Consider the following 21,881-nt stretch of genomic DNA (forward strand, 5'->3'; position numbering starts at 1 on the left):
TTATTTTTTTTTATCAACAATAAGTTAACTTTGTTTTTTTTTTAATAACTCAATTTTTTTTTTAATAATAATAATTTTTAATATAGTTTTTTTTAAATAATATATATATATATATATATATATATTTTAATAATAATAATAATAATAATAATAATAATAAATTTTTTTGATTATATAATTATAATTTATATATGTTATATAATTATACTTTATATATGTATATATATACATATATACATATATATATATACACACTTTATATATATATATATATAGTTATTTAAAACTTATATACGTTATAATTATGTTACAACCCCACCACGACAGAATAGTCAGGATGTATCAGGTGTTGACGACAAAGGATCGACTTGTAAAATGGGAATCCCGGTTGCATGAACCTGAATGACGCTGACAGATGCTGACAACAGCACAACTGTTCCATGCCAGAACTCGCAGACACACGATTATTTGAGATTTTGAAAAATCTCAGGATGACACACGTAGTGCCTCTCTGGACTCTCAAACTCTTGATAGCCTTTTTCCTAGCCTCCCGCACTTCACGTTGCTTCTTTTTTTCTTCCGTTACCCGCTCAATAACAAATTTCTTGAAGTCCTCTTTACTGTCTTCTATTAAAACTTCTTCTTGAACTAAATTGTCTATAAATTCCTCAACATCATCGAGATCCCAATCAAAATCGCACACAACCGGAGGCTCTTTGGGGTACATGATTTGTACAACTGTGTCTTGCTCTATCTCATCCTCTTTGAAAGGTTGATAGAAGTAAGGTAAGCAATATTCATATTTCTTGATACTCTCTTGTTTCAATTGATTCAATGAAGCTCTACGCTGCATACATTGCAAGGTATAAATTCGAGTCTTCAAATGCTCAACTTGAAGAGGCCTATCATAGAATGGTACGTAAGGAACCCAATCCATCTTCATTTCCTTCATTGGCACTATAGTTTCACCCTCCATTTGAACAAACTTGATGCCAGTCTTATCAGATGGAGGAAATGATGAAACAACCACCACAATGACTGGTATGTGGACCACTTTTAATTGGTTTTCAAAAGGTACAAGTTGAGGTTCTGTATAACCAAAAAGATAAACATTCTTCCCATAAAGTAGCCCACCTTCTTCAAGAGCATTCTCCAAGTTTGAAAAATCCCAGTGGATCTTGTAAAGAGTATCCAACTTATCCCACTCAGTGCCAACGAGAAATGCAGCTTGCCACAACTCATCCATATTTCTCCTGTGAGGGATAATCTCAAGCGGCGTAGCAGCAAACTGGACTTTTTTCAGGGCCGTGAGCTGAGAAGTGAGGCGCGGGTTGTGGCCAATCTTATCCCCGTATTCCTCATTCACATCAAGATCAGCTTTATCTAAATCTTCATCTTGATTTGTATAAGCTTCATCGGGATCATCATCTAGATCTGCATTAGCTTCATCTTCAACATTATAATTATCTAATGCTTCACCTTGTTTTGTTCCTTCACTGTCACTATCTTCTTCCTCTGCATAACTTTTCTTTAGACATGTTGAAAATTCTGCACATGATTTTTCTAATCGCTGAAATGCTTCTTGAATTTTAGTAAACTGTTCAATGCATTCAGGATGTGAACGTAATGGCACATTATGCGGCGAACAACGCTCAAAGACTTGCATCATTATATTGTGCGCCATGGCTCTGATACCACTAAAGCATAAAAAACTGATAGCTTGTAGACTTTAAGGTAAAAATACACAAGAGGTATTTAATAATAATAATTTATTATATATAAAAATGTATAAGTGATGAATGTTACAATGAGGACTCACATTTATATACCTAATGTTAGGGTCCCACCCTAACCCGCTTATTTATGTAATGGGGTCGAGTCATAGTCAAGAGTCAATAAAGCCCATATTAATAATTGTAAGTGGTTAACCCGCAATTAATGACGGGACCATAGTTAGTTGCAAATGGGCCGTAGTATTAGATAGATGGTATTAATAAAACCCATGGTATTGATCCTTGGTATTGCATGTATGAGTCATATATAAAGGATAGAGACTCCCTGCGAGGAGCATTGTGTCTTATTTTTGTATCGAGCTCTGCTCTATTGGAGGTTGCCCCCTCGAAGAGGCCAGTGAACATCGCTTTCTGAATAATAAAATATTTGCTGTTGTCTCTCACTGTTCTATGTTCTGGGTATCTTTCTTCGCATATTCTGTATTTGGGTATCTTTTGCAGGTTAAGAGCATAACAAGTGGTATCAGAGCACTTTCCAGGGCAGGTGGGATCTCCATTTCGTAGCAATTTTTTTTTTGGCTAGCGACGTGTTCCGGCGTCTTTAAACCACGGGATCTGTCATTGAGCGCATAAACCTGCGGATTTGGGGAGGCATGCACGCAGGAAATACAAGAGGTGGTCACGCTTGTTGGACTCCCCTGTAACCCCTGTGGGTACCCCTTCTAGTAGTGCATTAGACAGAACCGCGTACGGACTGTCTTCCAAGTACCTTCTAGGTATACCGGAAGCCCCTTAGCTCCTCTGCAACCTCGCCATAGATAAACCTTCGGCCGTCTTGCTGCTACAGTACACCGAGAACAGCACTCGGAGAGATTACTCGCGTGTACGATACGGTAGTCGGGTTGTACGGCTAAGGGTACGGTTGATCCTCCTTAGTTAGAGCCCTGAAACATTGGGCCGAGTACTACTGTCAGACCCTTATGTATATTGCGATCTGTAGCACTTGACACTCCTCGAGACCATAGTTCCCTTTTCTATCTGGGGATCACGCATCATATCTGCCAGATCAGCACGCAAAGAGGTGCAGCAGCAGCAGACATCAGTCCCGCAGTTCTGAGTTAGCAGACCAGCCATTCCGATCTATTAGATCCATCAGATCCGCAGCAGCAGTCTGTTCCGCCGCCCAGAGCTATTCGATCCGCCATTCAGATCCACCAGATCTGAGTAGTTGTGTGGGGTTCCTATACCGGGGTATAATTTTCGTAGGACTTTTGGCCGCATTGACATTTTGAGGATTTGGCGACTGTAGTATTCGTAAGGAAGGAGTAAAACTCCGTTCGGAGTTTTCAGAGAAAAAAAAAAATCTGAGATCTCCCGGGGCGCTTATTGGTGATCTAGCCCATCAGAATCAGGACGACGAGCTAAGCACGGTGGTACCATTCAATTCTTAGTGAAAATTTTTTTTTAGGTGGTCCCAATTTTCAAAAACATCAGGTCGGTGCATGGTAGAAACTAGAGCTCAAGCTATGGCCAATGAAAGGATGGACAAACTTGAAGAATCCTTGCAATCCCTCCACATTCAGTTTGACCGACTAAATAACCTGATCACGAGCATAATCCCGAAGGGCAAGGAGGCAGCCCACGAGGAGGCGTATAATGGAAATGGACACAGTGAGGGTGAGTCTAGCCACTCTCCTCACGTCTGGCACACCCACCAACAATCCCGTCAGCGACCTCCCAAGTTGGATATGCATAAATTTGATGGTTCTCACCCGGCAGCATGGATAGCACAAATGGAGCAGTATTTCAATCTGAATAACATCTTAGATGATGCGACTCAGCTTATGGTGGGGAGCATGTACTTGGACAATGAAAGGTGGCAATGGTGGGAATGGCATCAACGTTGCAATGGACCTTTTCTAGCTTGGACCAAATTCAAAAAAGCTCTTACAGACCGCTTTGACCAGGAATCTTCTTTTTTGGGTCGTCTTACTAAGCTCCGACAGACTGGCACAGTGGATGAATATATTACAGCTTTTGAAGCCTTAGCCTTCCGCACTTGGGGTCTCTCAGATGTGTTCTACACGGAATGTTTTATCAGCGGTCTTAAAGAAGCCATCAAAGCCCAAGTCCTACTGCACCACCCTCCCACATGGGCGGAGGCTTGCAAGGTAGCCCGTAACGTGGAGCGTGCATTAGCAGCCCAGTACAGTCGCCCAAATTTCTCCGCTAGAGGTCGCCCCCCACAGGCTCACAACACGACTCAAACACTTAAGGTCCAAAAGGTGTCACCTGCGGAAATGGCCGAAAGAAGAAAGCAAGGATTATGTTACTACTGTGATGAAAAATACTCCCCAGGTCATAAATGCAAGGAGCCCAAATTTTTTCAAATTGATGGCACTGACTATAGCTCAACAGAGGAAGATCCACCACTTGAGGAACATGAGGCGCTAGAAGAGGACAACCAAAAGGACAATGTCTCTGACGAACCAGTTATTTCGCTGCATGCTTTGGCAGGGATTTCTTCACCTCAAACTCTCAAAATCAGAGGTTTTATTAAACATCGCCCAGTAGTAGTCCTGATTGATAGTGGAAGTACACATAATTTCATCCATCAAAAAGTCGCAGAAGCAGTGCATTGTTTTGTACGAGCAGTTTCTAACTTCCAAGTCCAAATTGCGGATGGGGGCACAATGAAATGTGAAGGCTGCTGTGAAAATGTCAAACTTCAAATGGGGGATTATCAGTTGAAAACCCACATGTTTGCCATACACATGGGAGGTTGCGACATTGTCCTCGGCGCTGAATGGCTCCGCACTCTTGGGCCAATCACAATGGATTTCCAGGAGTTATATATGAGTTTTAAGCAGAACAAATACACACATACCCTCCGTGGACTCCAGGCGGGAGTTCCCTCTATCATCAGCGCGCATAGGATGGAAAATTTGCTAAAAAAGGGCCATCATGGAGTTATAGCTCAATTTAATGCCATCCAGGCAGTCAAAACCAAGTCTCTGCCAATTCATCCTGAGATGCAACAGATTTTAAATAACCATCTGCCGGTCTTTGACAAGCCTCATGAGCTTCCACCCTCGAGAGGGGGACATGATCATAGCATCACCTTGGTTCCAGGGGCCCAACCCCCGAATGTGCGCCCATACAGATATCCGTTCACCCAAAAGAATGAAATAGAAAAAATAATCAAGGAACTTTTGGAAGCAGGTGTCATTCGTCCCAGCATTAGTCCTTATTCATCACCTGTGGTCATGGTGCTCAAGAAAGATGGGGAGTGGCGGATGTGTCCAGATTTCAAGGCCCTCAATAAGTTGACAATCAAAGATAAATTTCCCATCCCGGTGGTTGACGATTTGCTGGATAAACTCAATGGGGCTCAATTCTTCACTAAGCTGGATCTTCGCTCAGGCTACCACCAAATTCGCATGAAGGAAGTCGACATTCCAAAGACCGTTTTCAGAACTCATGAAGGCCATTATGAGTCCCTGGTCATGCCATTCGGTCTTTGTAATGCCCCCTCTACTTTTCAGAGCCTTATGAACCACATTCTCAAACCATATCTCAGGAAATTCGTCCTTGTCTTCTTCGATGACATCCTCATCTATAGTTGCACTTGGGCCGCACATCTTCAGCATGTAGATCTACTCTTGTAACTGCTCCGCAAGCATAAATTATTTGTCAAGATGTCCAAGTGTTCGTTTGGCATGGAAGAAGTTGAGTATTTGGGCCACATTGTGGGGCGTGAAGGTGTTAAGGTGGACCCCAAAAAGATCCAGGCAATGCAGGAGTGGTCTCAACCTAAGACCTTGAAGAGCTTGAGAGGATTTTTGGGTCTCACAAGCTATTATCGTAAATTTGTCCGCAACTATGGTCGCATAGCGAAGCCCCTCACTCAACTCCTAAAGAAAAATTCATTCTTCTGGAATGAGGAAGCACAACAGGCATTTACAGCTCTAAAAAATGCCATGTGTTCCACTCCAATCTTAGCACTATCTGACTTCACCAAATCTTTTGTCATTGAATGTGATGCTTCGGGTACAGGTATTGGGGCGGTCTTAATGTAGGAAGGGCGACCTTTGGCCTTCACAAGCCAACAACTAAGTGGGAAGAATCTGGGCCAATCTACCTACGAGAAGGAAATGATGGCCATCTTACATGCAGTAGAGACCTGGCGACCTTACTTATTGGGGCGACGTTTCCAAATCTGCACAGATCATCACAGTCTTAAATATTTTTTGGAGCAACGCCTATCCTCCCCACAACAAAATAAATGGCTCGCCAAAATGCTGGGATATGGTTATGAGATCATTTACAAGAAAGGGAAAGACAATAGTGTAGCAGATGCCTTATCTCGCCAATTTGAGGAGGAACGTACTCTGCTAGCAATTTCCCTCCCCATTCCAGAATGGATTGAAGAGGCTCGCAGGGAATGGTTTTCACATCCCGGGCTCTCCCAACTCATTTCTCAATTGCAGGTAGATCCAAATTCCACCAAGGGCTACTCGTGGCAGGATGATATTCTTCGCTACAGGGACAGAGTCGTAATATCACCAACATCCACCCTCAAAAGTTGCATTTTGGCAGAATTGCATTCATCCCCCATTGCAGGACACTTAGGCTTTCAGAAGACGTATGCTCGCACCAGAAGATCATTTTTTTGGACAGGCATGAAAAAGGACATCCTTACTTTTGTAGCAGAATGCGATGTCTGTCAATGCCACAAAGGGGAGACCGTCAACACACCAGGCACATTACAACCGTTGCCCATCCCGGCATCAATTTGGACGGAGGTTTCTATGGATTTCATTACAGGTCTTCCAAAGTCAGGAAACAAGTCAGTCATCATGGTGGTTGTGGACTGACTTTCGAAGTATGCTCATTTCTGCGCCCTACCCCACCCATTTACACGAACTTTGGTCGCTCAATCTTTCATGGATCAGATCTTCAAATTGCATGGCATGCCCACTTCTATTGTGTCCGATCGCGACCCAATCTTCACCAGTAATTTTTGGCAGGAACTCTTCAGGATCCAAGGCACTCAACTAAAACTCAGTACTTCCTATCACCCACAAACGGATGGTCAAACTGAAGCCGTCAACAAATGTCTAGAAACCTACCTTAGGTGTTTCACTTCAGAAAAGCAACATCTTTGGGTACAGTGGTTACCTCTAGCTGAATGGTGGTATAACACCAACTATCATGCCACCACCAAAATGACTCCCTATGAAGCAGTATATGGTCAACTCCCTCCTTCCCCTACTTCTTATCTCAAGGGGTGCTCAAAAGTACAAGCAGTGGATCAACTCCTACAACATCGCGCAACCATGCTCGCCCATCTTAGAGAGAATCTTCATCAAGCTCAAAACCACATGAAGCAACAGGTAGACCAGCATCGCTCAGAGCGCCAATTTCAGGAAGGGGATCAGGTCTTTTTGAGGCTGCAACCATATAAGCAAACATCACTCAAAAACAAGGGTTGTCAGAAACTATCTCCAAAATTCTACGGACCATATCAAGTACTTCAGCGCATTGGAAAAGTGGCTTACAAGCTGGCCACCTACTGCAAAATCCCATCCAGTTTTCCATGTCTCATGCCTCAAGAAAGTGATTGGGAACAATTGCAGAATTCAAACTAGTCTACCTGAATTGGACGAAGAAGGGTCAATCTGGCTCCAACCTGAACAGGTCCTAGACACACGAGACAGGCACTTGCGAGGCCGCATGATTAGGGAAGTCCTCGTCAAGTGGAAAGACACCTCTCCGGAAGATGCAACTTGGGAACCAGCCATTATTCTTCAGCAGTTTCCGCAGCTTCAACCTTGAGGACAAGGCTAGTCTTAAGGGGGAGGGCATGTTAGGGTCCCACCCTAACCCCCTTATTTATGTAATGGGATCGAGTCATAGTCAAGAGTCAATAAAGCCCATATTAATAATTGTAAGTGGTTAACCCGCAATTAATGACGGGACCACAGTTAGTTGCAAATGGGCCGTAGTATTAGATAGATGGTATTAATAAAACCCATGGTATTGATCCTTGGTATTGCATGTATGAGTCATATATAAAGGATAGAGACTCCCTGCGAGGAGCATCGTGTCTTATTTTTGTATCGAGCTCTGCTCTATTGGAGGTTGCCCCCTCGAAGAGGCCAGTGAACATTGCTTTCTGAATAATAAAATATTTGCTGTTGTCTCTCACTGTTCTATGTTCTGGGTATCTTTCTTCGCATATTCTGTATTTGAGTATCTTTTGCAGGTTAAGAGCATAACACCTAAGCAGGTGTTCTTTCGTGACTGGGCATGTCTTTTAGACATGCCTTTTCACTTAACTTAATGACTATTTAACATAATCGATACTTGATTATTTAATATTTATATTTATTTATTTAATTTAATGGTTATGAATTATATTCATAACACACTTAGACTAGGCGTATAATTTAAAAGTAACCAAGATCCTTGCATCACACTTAGATTTTAGGACTTGGGTCGCATATAGGTTAGTTAATCATTTTAAGCAGCGGTTGTCTGTCTGGTTACTTGGTCTTGATTTGTAACAAGGAAAAAATTGATTCGATAAGGCACTCGTCTCATTTCTAAATCTAATATAATCCTTAAGTCTTGCTAAATTGAACTAAGTAGCTAGGCCACTCAACTATGTCTCCCGAACAAGTTGGTTCCCAACTTATCTTTTATCATCTCATTTTTATAGGGACTACCCCCCATAGCTTGCTGTTGGGAGACAACTAGAACAGAGTGGGTGGGGATCAGAGTGACAACCCCCACCCTGAGTTGTTGTCGCGGTGCCTGTACAGTTTGAGCAACAACATACTCAAGTATGTGTTGATTTGGAGTAGCATCAGATGTGCTCTAGCAACGAAATTTGGTGGAGAGGTTGGGGCACATGAGATCTTCAATACCTAGAAAGGGTTTGGGCAGATTCTAAACAGATCAATAGATATTAAAATAATTCATATTTTTAATGGAGTCCCTAAGTCTAAACTTAGGGAAAATAAAATATTAATGTGTATTAATATGAATCTGTGTTAGAGTGGTTCAAAAGACATGGATCAAGCCAGATCTAATCTTAGCAGTTGATTAGGGACTTAATCTTGGCCGTTGAGATGTCAACAGGGAAAGTATAAGAGGAGGCTTGAGGGTCACTTGGAGAAGACACCAGAGTGATCAGTCATTCTATTCTCTAGAGCGGGGTTTGCTAAGAGAGATAGAATCAGTGATCGGGAGAGTAGCTGAGGGGCATTGAGTATAGAGAAACAGAGAAGGCAGAGATTGTGCTGGGAGAGCAGCACAACAACCAAGGAGAGTGACGCAGAGCCAGCAAGGGCTCATGCAAGGCCACGCAAAGGCAGCCAAGTGCTGCGCAGAGCACCAGAGAGGCCAGCGTGTCTGACGCAGAGGCCCAAAAAGCTGACGCATGGCCTCCTGGGGCTGACGTAGGCCAAGAAAGGCTGACGCAGGGCCAACGTGAGATAGAGGCGCTAACGCAGTCCAAATTGGGCAGACACTGGGGTTGCAGAGCAGTTTTGTGTTGAGGAGCTGCCGGAAGGATTTTCCGAGGTTTCAGCTAGGAGATTTCTCTCAAACTGTGAGGTATAGCTGCTAAGGAAATTCTCTGTTGGGTAGGCCAGTTTTGGCACCCAGATTGTACTCTGATATTGCTTAATAAGAAAACCTTTAGATAACTGCACTAGTTTTCCTGCATTGGGTTTTTTCGGGGACATTGGTCCAAAAATAATGGTGTCATGTGGTGTGTTTGTTCTTGTTTCTTTTAGTTGTTGATCTGTAATATGTTGAGCATGCACTGGTGTTTATTTTCAGTATTGACTTTGTAAATAACTTGTTAACAAAAAATAACAAGTAGGTAGGAATAAATCAGAAAAAGTGCATGAAGGGTTTCTAACTAAGGAAAATTAGAAACTTCAACATGGTATTGGAGCATGATTGCAGATCACAGGAGGCCTAAGAGACATCAACCAAGCGAAGCAATAGCAGCAGAAAACAACTGTCCCGAGGTGACAAACGCTGTTTCTAGCAGCGCAGAAGCCAAGAAGTGTGACGCAGAGCCAGTCAGAGCCACGCAGAAGAAGTTGGGAGTTGTGCAGAGCCTTAAAGAGGCCAATGTTGCTGATGCAGAGGGCCAAAGGGCTGACACACGGCAACCCAGGGTTGACGCAGACCCATCTAGGGTGACGCAGAGCCAGCGTGACGTAGAGAGGGGATGACGCAGTACATAGAGAGGCAGTCGCTGGAGTCTAGGAGGCTGCAAAGATATTACAGAGTGGTTCTGGTGAGGTATTGTAGTCAGAACAGTACCTGACAGAGCAGGGCCAGAGGAGTTGTTACCGAGGGTTTCTAGCCGAGAAACCTGGATCAGCAGTGTAGTTGCACAAGACAATCAGAGTAGGGGGCATCTCGACAAGCGGCAGAAGGATTTCCAGGAGGGAAATCAGGACTCCGAGGGAGTCCAGAAGAGAACTTCCAGACGGGAAGTAGAGACTCAGAGGAGTCGAATAGAGAACTTCTAGGAGGGAGGTAGAGGAGCGTCATGGCAGTACACGGGGTAAGAGACCAGGATAGACTCGACGGAGCATCAAACCTCGCAGTCTGGAAGGCCATAATCTTATCAGTGCTTGACAAGAATCGTGTCAAGAACTTCGCCTTGAAGGTTATAGCTATCCCAGTCGACCCCAATGATAATGACAAGTACGAAGAGGCGATGGCGAGGACCAAGTGCATTATCCTTGATGGGGTCAAGGATCATGTGGTACCACATATAACCGAGAAGGAAACGACATTTGAGATGTGGGAGGCTCTCAAGAGCCTGTACTAGCATACTTCTATGCAGAGAAGAATGTTGCTCGAGAACTAGATGAGGTCGTATCAGATGAAGAAGGGTCAACCAATTGACACCTTCCTCGGAGGACTGAATGAGATCCAAGACTAGTTGACTGCTATAGGAGCGATACCAGATCAAGAGCTTATGATGAGGACAACCTTGAATGCCGTCTCAAAAGATAGGGAAGTGTTTGTTCAGAGTATCCTAGGCAAAAGGACTCTCTTACCTTGGGACGAGATGTGTGGGCAGCTCTTCGCCAGGAAAGAGATCAGACGACAATCGAAGACAGGTAGCAGCAACAGAGGGATCAAAGTTCAGCCAGAGGAGTAGGATGTGGCCCTAGCATCTAAGGGAAAGCAGGAGAAGCGGAAGAAGAAAGATCTCTCCAAGATCAAGTGCTTCCACTGTGGGGAGATGAGTCATTATGCGACCCAGTGCCCAAGGAAAAAGAGTAAGGGAGAGTCTCCGAGACTAAGGCAACCCCAGCACGGGCAGAGAAGGAAGTTTTGACAGACGATGACTGTGCCATGAGTACACACGCACCACTTAAGTGGAAGTGGGGAGACATCGAGCTGTAGTCAGATGGACTACAGGTGATGAGAGGCAAGATCCTTGAGGTACCCAGCCTCTTGGATTAGACCTTGCTATGGGAGCCCCAACGAGGAGTAGCAGGACTGGCTGAGTGGGTAGAGACGGCGGATGGAGCGGCAGAGAAAGCTACAGTGCAGGAGTCCCGAGACAGCGCAGAGCTAGCAGGCTGCAACAGTGCGAGAGGCACAGGGGTGTTGCACCAGTGCAGGAAGGCATATAGAGGTCTGCAACGGTGAGAGATGCAGGGAGGTGTTGCAGGAGCGCAGAGGTCAGAGAAAGGGAGCACTTGTCAGCAGCAGAGGGAGCTTCAGCATCAGTGGGTGTTGTTGTCGCGCGGATTGACACGACAACGCTCAGACCGGGGGCTGTCACTCTGATCCCCGATCCCTCCGTTTAAGCCTGTCTCCCGCGGCTAAGGGGGGTAGACCCTGTGAGGTGATGAGACCAACTGTCGACCAATTGGTTGGGAGACACGAGATACGATGATAAAAGGGCTCGATGGATTTGATTAATTTAGCAGACCAGTGCCTTAAGAGATTGTGGTTAAAACGATTAATTGTTAAATGGTGTAGAAACATGAAACATGAACAGTAATCATCTATCATCAACTAAATCACAATGCTCAAAACGATATCCAGCAACTGAAAGTTTCAAAAAGATAAATGCTTTAAACCACCACGAATCATAAACCATTAACCAGATATCAACTTCGCATCTCGACTTGAAAGTTCAGCATGAAAGATATAACATGAAAAACAACTGAATCTGGTAAAAATAAATTTTAAACGATTTTTTTTTTTTTTTTTTTTTTTTTTTTTTTTTTTTTTTTTTTTTTATAAATAAAATAAATCTAAAAATAAGAATCTAAAAAAAACTAAACTAGACTAAAAAAAACTAAATTAAAATTAAAAAGTCTAAAAAAAAAAACATTTTTTTTTAATAACAAAATTAAAAAAAAAAACTATTTAAAATCTAAACAAAATAAATCCTAACAAAGTCCTAATTTAAATCTAAAAACTAAGTATCAAAATCTATTTTAAATATAACACAAAACTATAAAAAGTCTAAATTAAAGATAAAACATTAATATACAAATCCTAAAAAAAAAAAAAAAAACAAAAATCTAAAATCATTTAATCTAAAACTAAACCTAAAAATTTTTAAATAAATCTTTTGTTTTATTTTTATTTTTCATATTAAAAAGAAAATCTAAAATTTATAAAACTTCGAACTTAAAACCTAATCTGAACATAGTCTAAACAACGATTTTGATCTTTCATTTTATATATATTTTAAAATCCTAAAACTCTAAAACTAAACAAAACGTATCTAAAATCTTTAATTCATAAAACTAAAAACAAAACAAAACTAAAACACTGCTACGTAACCCTAATAAAACGCAGAACGCGTGAGCTAAGTCAGATGGCGGCGGAATGAAATCGAATTACCTGCTGTCTGCCTGAAACGAAATTTGAAACCGTGAGAGCAGAGGAAATGTACCAGATCGAACGCAAGTCTCCTTACGATTCGGACACCTTGGCATCAAATTCACAATTTCGTGAGCACTTTGGAGCGAGAATAGCATTCCTGTGCGGATTTTTTACCGTGACCCTTGCCCCAGTCGATGGTAATTGCTGTAGCGGCGTGTGTAAAATTTGTTTGCAGGTATCTCCTCCCTCCAGGAATGAGTTGTTCCCCACGTACGTAATCAACAAAATTTGCTGACGTTCTTTGCTCATCCGAATAAACGGAGACTTTGGCACGCTTCTGTAATCCTTATCTGGCCTGGCAGGTGCAATCGAGGGAAACACGTTGTCATTCAAGGATTTCACCCTGAGTCAAAATATTTGCAGCCACTTTGAAACCAGAACATGATTCACGTTAAGCTTAACATAAGCAAATTCTGCAGTGATCGATTTCTATCTGCGGATCAGATACCCCGACAGCGATGCATTTTCGAATGAACAGGTTTCTTGACTGTAGCAGCGGCGTGGGTATTCTGTAGGCTCACAGATTTCTGATTTCGCTTCCTTGATCAAAAAAAAAAAAACTACACCAAAAAGTGCTTGCAGCCGTCTCGGTGGCAGAAGGCTGGGCAGCCTTTAACTCCTTCTAAAAATTCTTCTTGATGAAAATCCTGTAGCTTCAAAAAAAAGAAAACCAAAACCCTAGTGAAAACTGAATAAAACAAACATTTAAAACCCTAAATCAGTCTAATAATTTACAGATTATGGCCCTTAACATTTAAAACCCTAAATCAGTCTAATAATTTACAGATTATGGCCCTTAACAACCAGATTTAGCAATAACAACAGCAATATTTTCAGAATCAGAAACTTGAACTTCACTGTGAACAGAAAGAAAATCTCTCAATGTAAAACAGAAAAGAAACTTTGAATGATTAACCCAGGGAACAATCAGCTGGGCTCTACACAGAAAAGCCAGTGGGAGTCGGCTGGTTCAGCCCAGAACTTCCCCAAACGCCCACAAATATCCTTCACTAAAAAGTTTCCCTGCACATCTCAAGCAACCATCAGCACAGAGAGAAAGAGTGCTGCTAGACCTCAGAAAATAATGGAGATACCTGCCATTATTTCAGAAACCCTAGCAGCCCTCAAACCCTAGCAGGTGAACAAGATACCTGTGCTCAAACTACTATAAAAACAAGCTATGATTAATGGCTGAAAACTGAAATATGCAGAAAATTAAAAATCTCACAGCAATTCCAGAGAGTAACACCAACACGATTTGGACCCCAAAGTCTTTTTATTAACCAGAAAATCAGATTACAAGAGAGCTTTTCAGTACAGACTCACAGATCAGATGTTTTGAAATGACCCCCTAAGACCCTATATAAAGGAAATGATCCTAACGGCTAGTTCGAGTGATCCATGTAGAAATGATCTCGACCGTTGATGAGGATCAAGACATCTCTTGATCTCATCCGTCGATTTATTCACTTAAAATATTATTATTTTATTAGTTAGGGTTTTTGCTTCATTTATTAATTTTTATTATTTTATTATTTTTATTCATTTTTTTAATTTTTTAATTCATTTTAACATGGATCACTGAACTAAGCCTTCGGAAACATCACCTAGGACCTAGAACTTAGGACTCATGAGGGGATTTAAAACATTTCTCGACCCTCAGGACACATTACATCATGACTTTTACAAAAATACATCTTAAGGGACAAACCCATTTAATACAGACCCTCACAAAACACCCAGCTCTGCGACACAACGATAATCTAGCAGATCAACACACTAGGATTCTCCTAAAGTTCAAATGACAAAATCAATCCCGGCTTTGGGGTCAGGTTTGAAGGAAAACTCTGCCGATCCGTGGATCGGTGAGACAAAAAACCTTCCGGGACGTAGATTATCATCAGAAAGTTAGGTCCACCTAGGCAAATTACATACATGACTCATGTCTGCTAAGATTATTTACAATTAATACATGCAGACTGGGCTTACAATCAAAAAGATCAAGCTGCTGATGATGGCAGGATGGCACGGACATGCTGATCAGGTGTTGCTTCTTTCTGTCAAGAAAAACGGGGTGCACTTCATGGGTAGTTAACCAGAAGAGGTCAACATCTGGCTCTACTTGGGGACACGTTGCTGCTTGCAGGAATGTGAGAATCCAAAATCTGCATCCATACAACACCAAAAATAAGTAGCGTCCATCAAAAAATCAGCATATACGTTAAGCACAATAAAGATAAAAGCTCTTCATTTATTAACTATCTAAAGCAGAAACAAAAATGCGGAAAAAACAAGGAGTAGAGTTAGAAATACGATACAAAGGATGCCCTACGGCATCAGATGTGTTCAATATAGTGCATACTGAGCATTTGCATGCTTTCAGGCAAATCTTTCGGCTGCTTGTCGGATGTGCCGTGTCCAATTTTGCATATGGTAGGACTCCTTCCTATCCGAAAATCAAGCTGCTCGCGGCCGTCTGATGCGTCAAATCTTCTTCTCATTTTCTTCCTCTTGCGCTTTTTCTTTCTGGCAGGATGAATTATTGATGAGCTGGAACTTTCTGTCTCGAAACTATTAGATGAAGTACGCGTGATATGTCTCTCTTTAGCCCGCATCTGATCTTTATCATTCTTAAGTCCATCCTCGATCAACCATCTTTCAACTGAACTAATAACCTCCTCATAATAAGATGGATCTTGTTGCAACAAATCAGAAGGCTCCTGGTCTATTGATGTTATCTGTTTTCTTTCATTTTCCAATTGCTGAAATTTTTGAACCTGTATTCTAATGGCATCCATCTGTCTAGAGTGTTCAACCTTTATAGCACTAATTTGTCTGGCATGATGTTCTTCCATGTCTTTTATTACTTTAACATTTTCTTCCTTTATGTTCATCAAGCAATGCTGCATGGAATTTATTTCTTCTTCATGATTCGCTTGCATGTTTCCAATTTCCGTTTCATGTTTAGTTTTCATGGCCTCAATTTCCTTAGCATGCTGATTTTGCGTGTCCTCAATCTCCTTATTACGTTTTTCCAGATGGGTGCGTAAAGTTTTAACATCATTGATAAGATTAGTTTGGTTGCTTTCCAGATTTTTCACCAGCATCTTTAAATCTTGTATTATTTGCTTTTGCTCCTCCTTTTCATTGTCATTTATCCCTGATTTTTCACTATGATGATCTGCAATATTTCCGGTGGATGACACATTCTGACCTTGAAATCTTTCTTCAACAGCTGAATTACTTTCTTTCTGTTCAACAATTTTAGAAGTAGAAGGCAAGCTGTTTGGACTATCATAGCTATCTTTAAAAGCATTGAGAATGTCTTGTAAAGAAGTAAAAAAATCATTAGGAAAGTTATTAAACCAATTCAAGGCATCACCCTCTAAAGAACGGACAAATAGACGCATCTTGAAATCTTCATTATTATATTGAAGAAATCTACAGTATAAGATCATTACACAAGTAAACATGTTTAAATGCCTTTTAACAGCGACCGAATCATCACCCGAGAACTTAAGTAATTTACCAATGGCCTCTTTCGGAAGATCATGGAGATTATCAGTAAAATGACATGGTTTAAATGAATAATCCATGATGAACAATAAGGGATCAGATGGATGATAGAACTAGCTCTTTGCTCAAGAAAATCAAAAGATGAAAGAAGTGGAGTCGCCACTTGAACAATAAAACTGATTCTAAGATCCAAGAAGTAACCAACAAACAGATATGCGGGAGGCTTCTTGTCTGGGAAAAAATAAAAAATGGAGTCGCCACCCAAACAAGAAACACACCGAAGAGATGCTGCTGATATGTGATGAAAAGATGCCAAAATATTGAATCTGCCAGCTCAAATGAGAGATGAGAAGATGAGAAGATGAATGTCGATGAAACTCCAGGAACAGAAAAACTCTGTCCCCGGCAACGGCGCCAAAAATGTTGTCGCGCGGATTGACACGACAACGCTCAGACCGGGGGCTGTCACTCTGATCCCTGATCCCTCCGTTTAAGCCTGTCTCCCGCGGCTAGGGGGGGTAGACCCTGTGAGGTGATGAGACCAACTGTCGACCAGTGGGTTGGGAGACACGAGATACGATGATAAAAGGGCTCGATGGATTTGATTAATTTAGCAGACCAGTGCCTTAAGAGATTGTGGTTAAAATGATTACTTGTTAAATGGTGTAAAAACATGAAACATGAACAGTAATCATCTATCATCAACTAAATCACAATGCTCAAAACGATATCCAGCAACTGAAAGTTTCGAAAAGATAAATGCTTTAAACCACCACGAATCATAAACCATTAACCAGATATCAACTTCGCATCTCGACTTGAAAGTTCAGCATGAAAGATATAACATGAAAAACAACTGAATCTGGTAAAAATAAATTTTCCACGAAATTTTTTTATTTATTTATTTTTTTTAAATAAAATAAATCTAAAAATAAGAATCTAAAAAAAACTAAACTAGACTAAAAAAAATTAAATTAAAATTAAAAAGTCTAAAAAAAAAAAACATTTTTTTTTTTTTTATTATTATTTTTTTTTTAATAACAAAATTTAAAAAAAAAAACTATTTAAAATCTAAACAAAATAAATCCTAACAAAGTCCTAATTTAAATCTAAAAACTAAGTATTAAAATCTATTTTAAATATAACACAAAACTATAAAAAGTCTAAATTAAAGCTAAAACATTAATATACAAATCCTAAAAAAAAAAAAAAAAACAAAAATCTAAAATCATTTAATCTAAAACTAAACCTAAAAAATTTTAAATAAATCTTTTGTTTTATTTTTATTTTTCATATTAAAAAGAAAATCTAAAATTTATAAAACTTCGAACTTAAAACCTAATCTGAACATAGTCTAAACAACGATTTTGATCTTTCATTTTATATATATTTTAAAATCCTAAAACTCTAAAACTAAACAAAACGTATCTAAAATCTTTAATTCATAAAACTAAAAACAAAACAAAACTAAAACACTGCTACGTAACCCTAATAAAACGCAGAACGCGTGAGATAAGTCAGATGGCGGCGGAATGAAATCGAATTACCTGCTGTCTGCCTGAAACGAAATTTGAAACCGTGAGAGCAGAGGAAATGTACCAGATCGAACGCAAGTCTCCTTACGATTCGGACACCTTGGCATCAAATTCACAATTTCGTGAGCACTTTGGAGCGAGAATAGCATTCCTGTGCGGATTTTTTACCGTGACCCTTGCCCCAGTCGATGGTAATTGCTGTAGCGGCGTGTGTAAAATTTGTTTGCAGGTATCTCCTCCCTCCAGGAATGAGTTGTTCCCCACGTACGTAATCAACAAAATTTGCTGAAGTTCTTATCCGAATAAACGGAGACTTTGGCACGCTTCTGTAATCCTTATCTGGCCTGGCAGGTGCAATCGAGGGAAACACGTTGTCATTCAAGGATTTCACCCTGAGTCAAAATATTTGCAGCCACTTTGAAACCAGAACATGATTCACATTAAGCTTAACATAAGCAAATTCTGCAGTGATCGATTTCTATCTGCGGATCAGATACCCCGACAGCGATGCATTTTCGAATGAACAGGTTTCTTGACTGTAGCAGCAGCGTGGGTATTCTGTAGGCTCACAGATTTCTGATTTCGCTTCCTTGATCAAAAAAAAAAAAACTACACCAAAAAGTGCTTGCAGCCGTCTCGGTGGCAGAAGGCTGGGCAGCCTTTAACTCCTTCTAAAAATGCTTCTTGATGAAAATCCTATAGCTTCAAAAAAAAGAAAACCAAAACCCTAGTGAAAACTGAATAAAACAAACATTTAAAACCCTAAATCAGTCTAATAATTTACAGATTATGGCCCTTAACATTTAAAACCCTAAATCAGTCTAATAATTTACAGATTATGGCCCTTAACAGCCAGATTTAGCAATAACAACAGCAATATTTTCAGAATCAGAAACTTGAACTTCACTGTGAACAGAAAGAAAATCTCTCAATGTAAAACAGAAAAGAAACTTTGAATGATTAACCCAGGGAACAATCAGCTGGGCTCTACACAGAAAAGCCAGTGGGAGTCGGCTGGTTCAGCCTAGAACTTCCCCAAACACCCACAAATATCCTTCACTAAAAAGTTTCCCTGCACATCTCAAGCAACCATCAGCACAGAGAGAAAGAGTGCTGCTAGATCTCAGAAAATAATGGAGATACCTGCCATTATTTCAGAAACCCTAGCAGCCCTCAAACCCTAGCAGGTGAACAAGATACCTGTGCTCAAACTACTCTAAAAACAAGCTATGATTAATGGCTGAAAACTGAAATATGCAGAAAATTAAAAATCTCACAGCAATTCCAGAGAGTAACACCAACACGATTTGGACCCCAAAGACTTTTTATTAACCAGAAAATCAGATTACAAGAGAGCTTTTCAGTACAGACTCACAGATCAGATGTTTTGAAATGACCCCCTAAGACCCTATATAAAGGAAATGATCCTAACGGCTAGTTCGAGTGATCCATGTAGAAATGATCTCGACCGTTGATGAGGATCAAGACATCTCTTGATCTCATCCGTCGATTTATTCACTTAAAATATTATTATTTTATTAGTTAGGGTTTTTGCTTCATTTATTAATTTTTTATTATTTTATTATTTTTATTCATTTTTTTAATTTTTTAATTCATTTTAACATGGATCACTGAACTAAGCCTTCGGAAACATCACCTAGGACCTAGAACTTAGGACTCATGAGGGGATTTAAAACATTTCTCGACCCTCAGGACACATTACATCATGACTTTTACAAAAATACATCTTAAGGGACAAACCCATTTAATACAGACCCTCACAAAACACCCAGCTCTGCGACACAACGATAATCTAGCAGATCAACACACTAGGATTCTCCTAAAGTTCAAATGACAAAATCAATCCCGGCTTTGGGGTCAGGTTTGAAGGAAAACTCTGCCGATCCGTGGATCGGTGAGACAAAAAACCTTCCGGGACGTAGATTATCATCAGAAAGTTAGGTCCACCTAGGCAAATTACATACATGACTCATGTCTGTTAAGATTATTTACAATTAATACATGCAGACTGGGCTTACAATCAAAAAGATCAACCTGCTGATCAGGTGCTGCTTCTTTCTGTCAAGAAAAACGGGGTGCACTTCATGGGTAGTTGACCAGAAGAGGTCAACAGGTGTTTCTAGCCCAACAAGGTCAGTTGGGAGATCAGGTACTTACTTCTCAGTAACTGAGTTGCAATGCAGTAGTGGGCAGCACGATGCAGCATGATGAGAGGAGGTGCAATGCGGATGCAGTGCTGGGAGAAAGGACCAGCGACAACGCAGAGGGAGCTGTCATACAGATGCAGCAGTGGCAGTGGTAGAACCATGGGCAGCAGTACAAGAGGAAGAAGTGTAGAGGATGGTGGGCAAGAAGGCCTAGCATCAGCACAGGTACCGATGCTGAATGATCGGAGTAATACTCAGTGAGGGGTATTGCTAGAGCACAGTCCTCGCTAAGAGGGAGTGTTGATTTGGGGTAGCATCGGATGTGCTCTAGCCACGAAATTTGGTGGAGAGGTTGGGGCACATGAGATCTCCAATACCCAGAAAGGGTTTGGGCAGATTCTAAACAAATAAGGAGATATTAAAATAATTAATATTTTTAATGGAGTCCCTAAATCTAAACTTAGGGAATAAAATATTAATGTGTATTAATATGAATCTGTGTTAGAGTGGTCCAAAAGACATGGATAAAGCCAAATCTAATCTTAGCCGTCGATTAGGGACTTAATCTCGGCCGTTTAGATGTCAACAAGAAAATTATAAGAAGAGGCTTGAGGGTCACTTGGAGAAGACACTAGAGTGATCAGTCATTCTATTCTATAGAGCGGGGTTTGCTAAGAGAGATAGAATCAGTGATCGGGAGAGCAGTTGAGGGGCATTGAGTACAGAGAAAAAAATAAGACAGAGATTGTGTCGGGAGAGCAGTGCAATAGCCAAGGAGAGTGACGCAGAGCTAGCAAGGGCTCACGTAGGGCCACGCAAAGGCATCCTAGTGCTGTGCAGAGCACCAAAGAGGCCAGCGTGTTTGACGCAGAGGCCCAGAAAGCTGACGCAGGCCAAGAGAGGCTAATGCAGGGTCAGCGTGAGACAGAGAGGGGCTGACACAGTCCAGATTGGGCAGACGCTGGGGTTGCAAAGCAATTTTGTGCTGAGGAGTTGCCAGAAGGATTTTCCGGGGTTTCAGCCAAGAGATTTCTCTCAATCTGTGAGGTATAGCTACTAAGGAAATTCTCTGTTGGGTAGGCCAGTTTCGGCACCCAGATTTTACTCTGATATTGCTTAATAAGAAAACCCTCAGATAGTTGCACCGGTTTTCCTGCATTGGGTTTTTCCGGGGACATTGGTCCAAAAATAATGGTGTCATGTGGTGTGTTTTTTTTTGTTTCTTTTAGTTGTTGATTTGTAATATGTTGAGCACGCGTTGGTGTTTATTTTCAGTATTTACTTTGTAAATAACTTGTTAAGAAAAAATAACAAGTAGGTAGGAATAAATCAGAAAAGTGCATGAAGGGTTTCTAACTAAGGAAAATTAGAAACTTCAACAGTATGAAGAACATGCTTTACAAATACATCAAGGACAAAAATAATAATTATGAAGACCGACCATAGTTACAAAATTCAACACTCCCTCTTAACTAGGGAGGTATTCATACTGATTATCTTGATGTTCTCATGTTGAAAAAATTCTTCTAAGAAAATGTTATAACAATTCATCATCAACATCAGCATCATTAGAATCTCATTAACCTAGTCAACAACTTTGACATAAGGAAAATCATCATCAACTAGTTACCACAACTAGTCGGTACTCCTGAACCATAATCTTGGTCAGTACTCTTGACACATGGCATAACATTTAGCTTCAACTAGTCATCAAAACTCTAGTTCGTACCACTGACCCATAATCTTGGTCGGTACTCTTGACCTAGATTAGTCTTGGTTCACCATCCTGGTCAATCTCTTTGAATTGTGATGAAACTCCAAAGGCCACACTCTATACGAGCAACTCGGCTCTATGCTAAATGAGCTCCTCATCCTACTTGGAGACATTGAGCCTAATGCTGAATGAACTCCTTGTTTGAATTACTTAGGGGGGGGTGAATCAGTATTCCTTTTCAATTGTTATTTTTACCAGTTAACTC

The 21,881-nt window shown here is 40.8% G+C and overlaps 1 protein-coding gene and 1 pseudogene across 2 annotated transcripts in view; one reads left to right on the top strand and one right to left on the bottom strand.

Annotated features, from left to right (window-relative positions):
* LOC149206315 (CBS domain-containing protein CBSX1, chloroplastic-like) overlaps positions 1-21,881 on the top strand; it is a 331,558-nt gene that overhangs the window by 303,083 nt on the left and 6,594 nt on the right. The gene's annotated exons all lie outside the window — the stretch shown is intronic.
* LOC149206316 (protein HEAT INTOLERANT 4 pseudogene) lies at positions 308-1,684 on the bottom strand (annotated as a pseudogene).

This window comes from Pinus tabuliformis, chromosome 1_2 (genome assembly GCF_031772625.1).
Source record: "Pinus tabuliformis cultivar Carrire ecotype Pingquan chromosome 1_2, CPIR1, whole genome shotgun sequence".
In the NCBI taxonomy this organism is placed as follows: Eukaryota; Viridiplantae; Streptophyta; class Pinopsida; order Pinales; family Pinaceae; genus Pinus; species Pinus tabuliformis.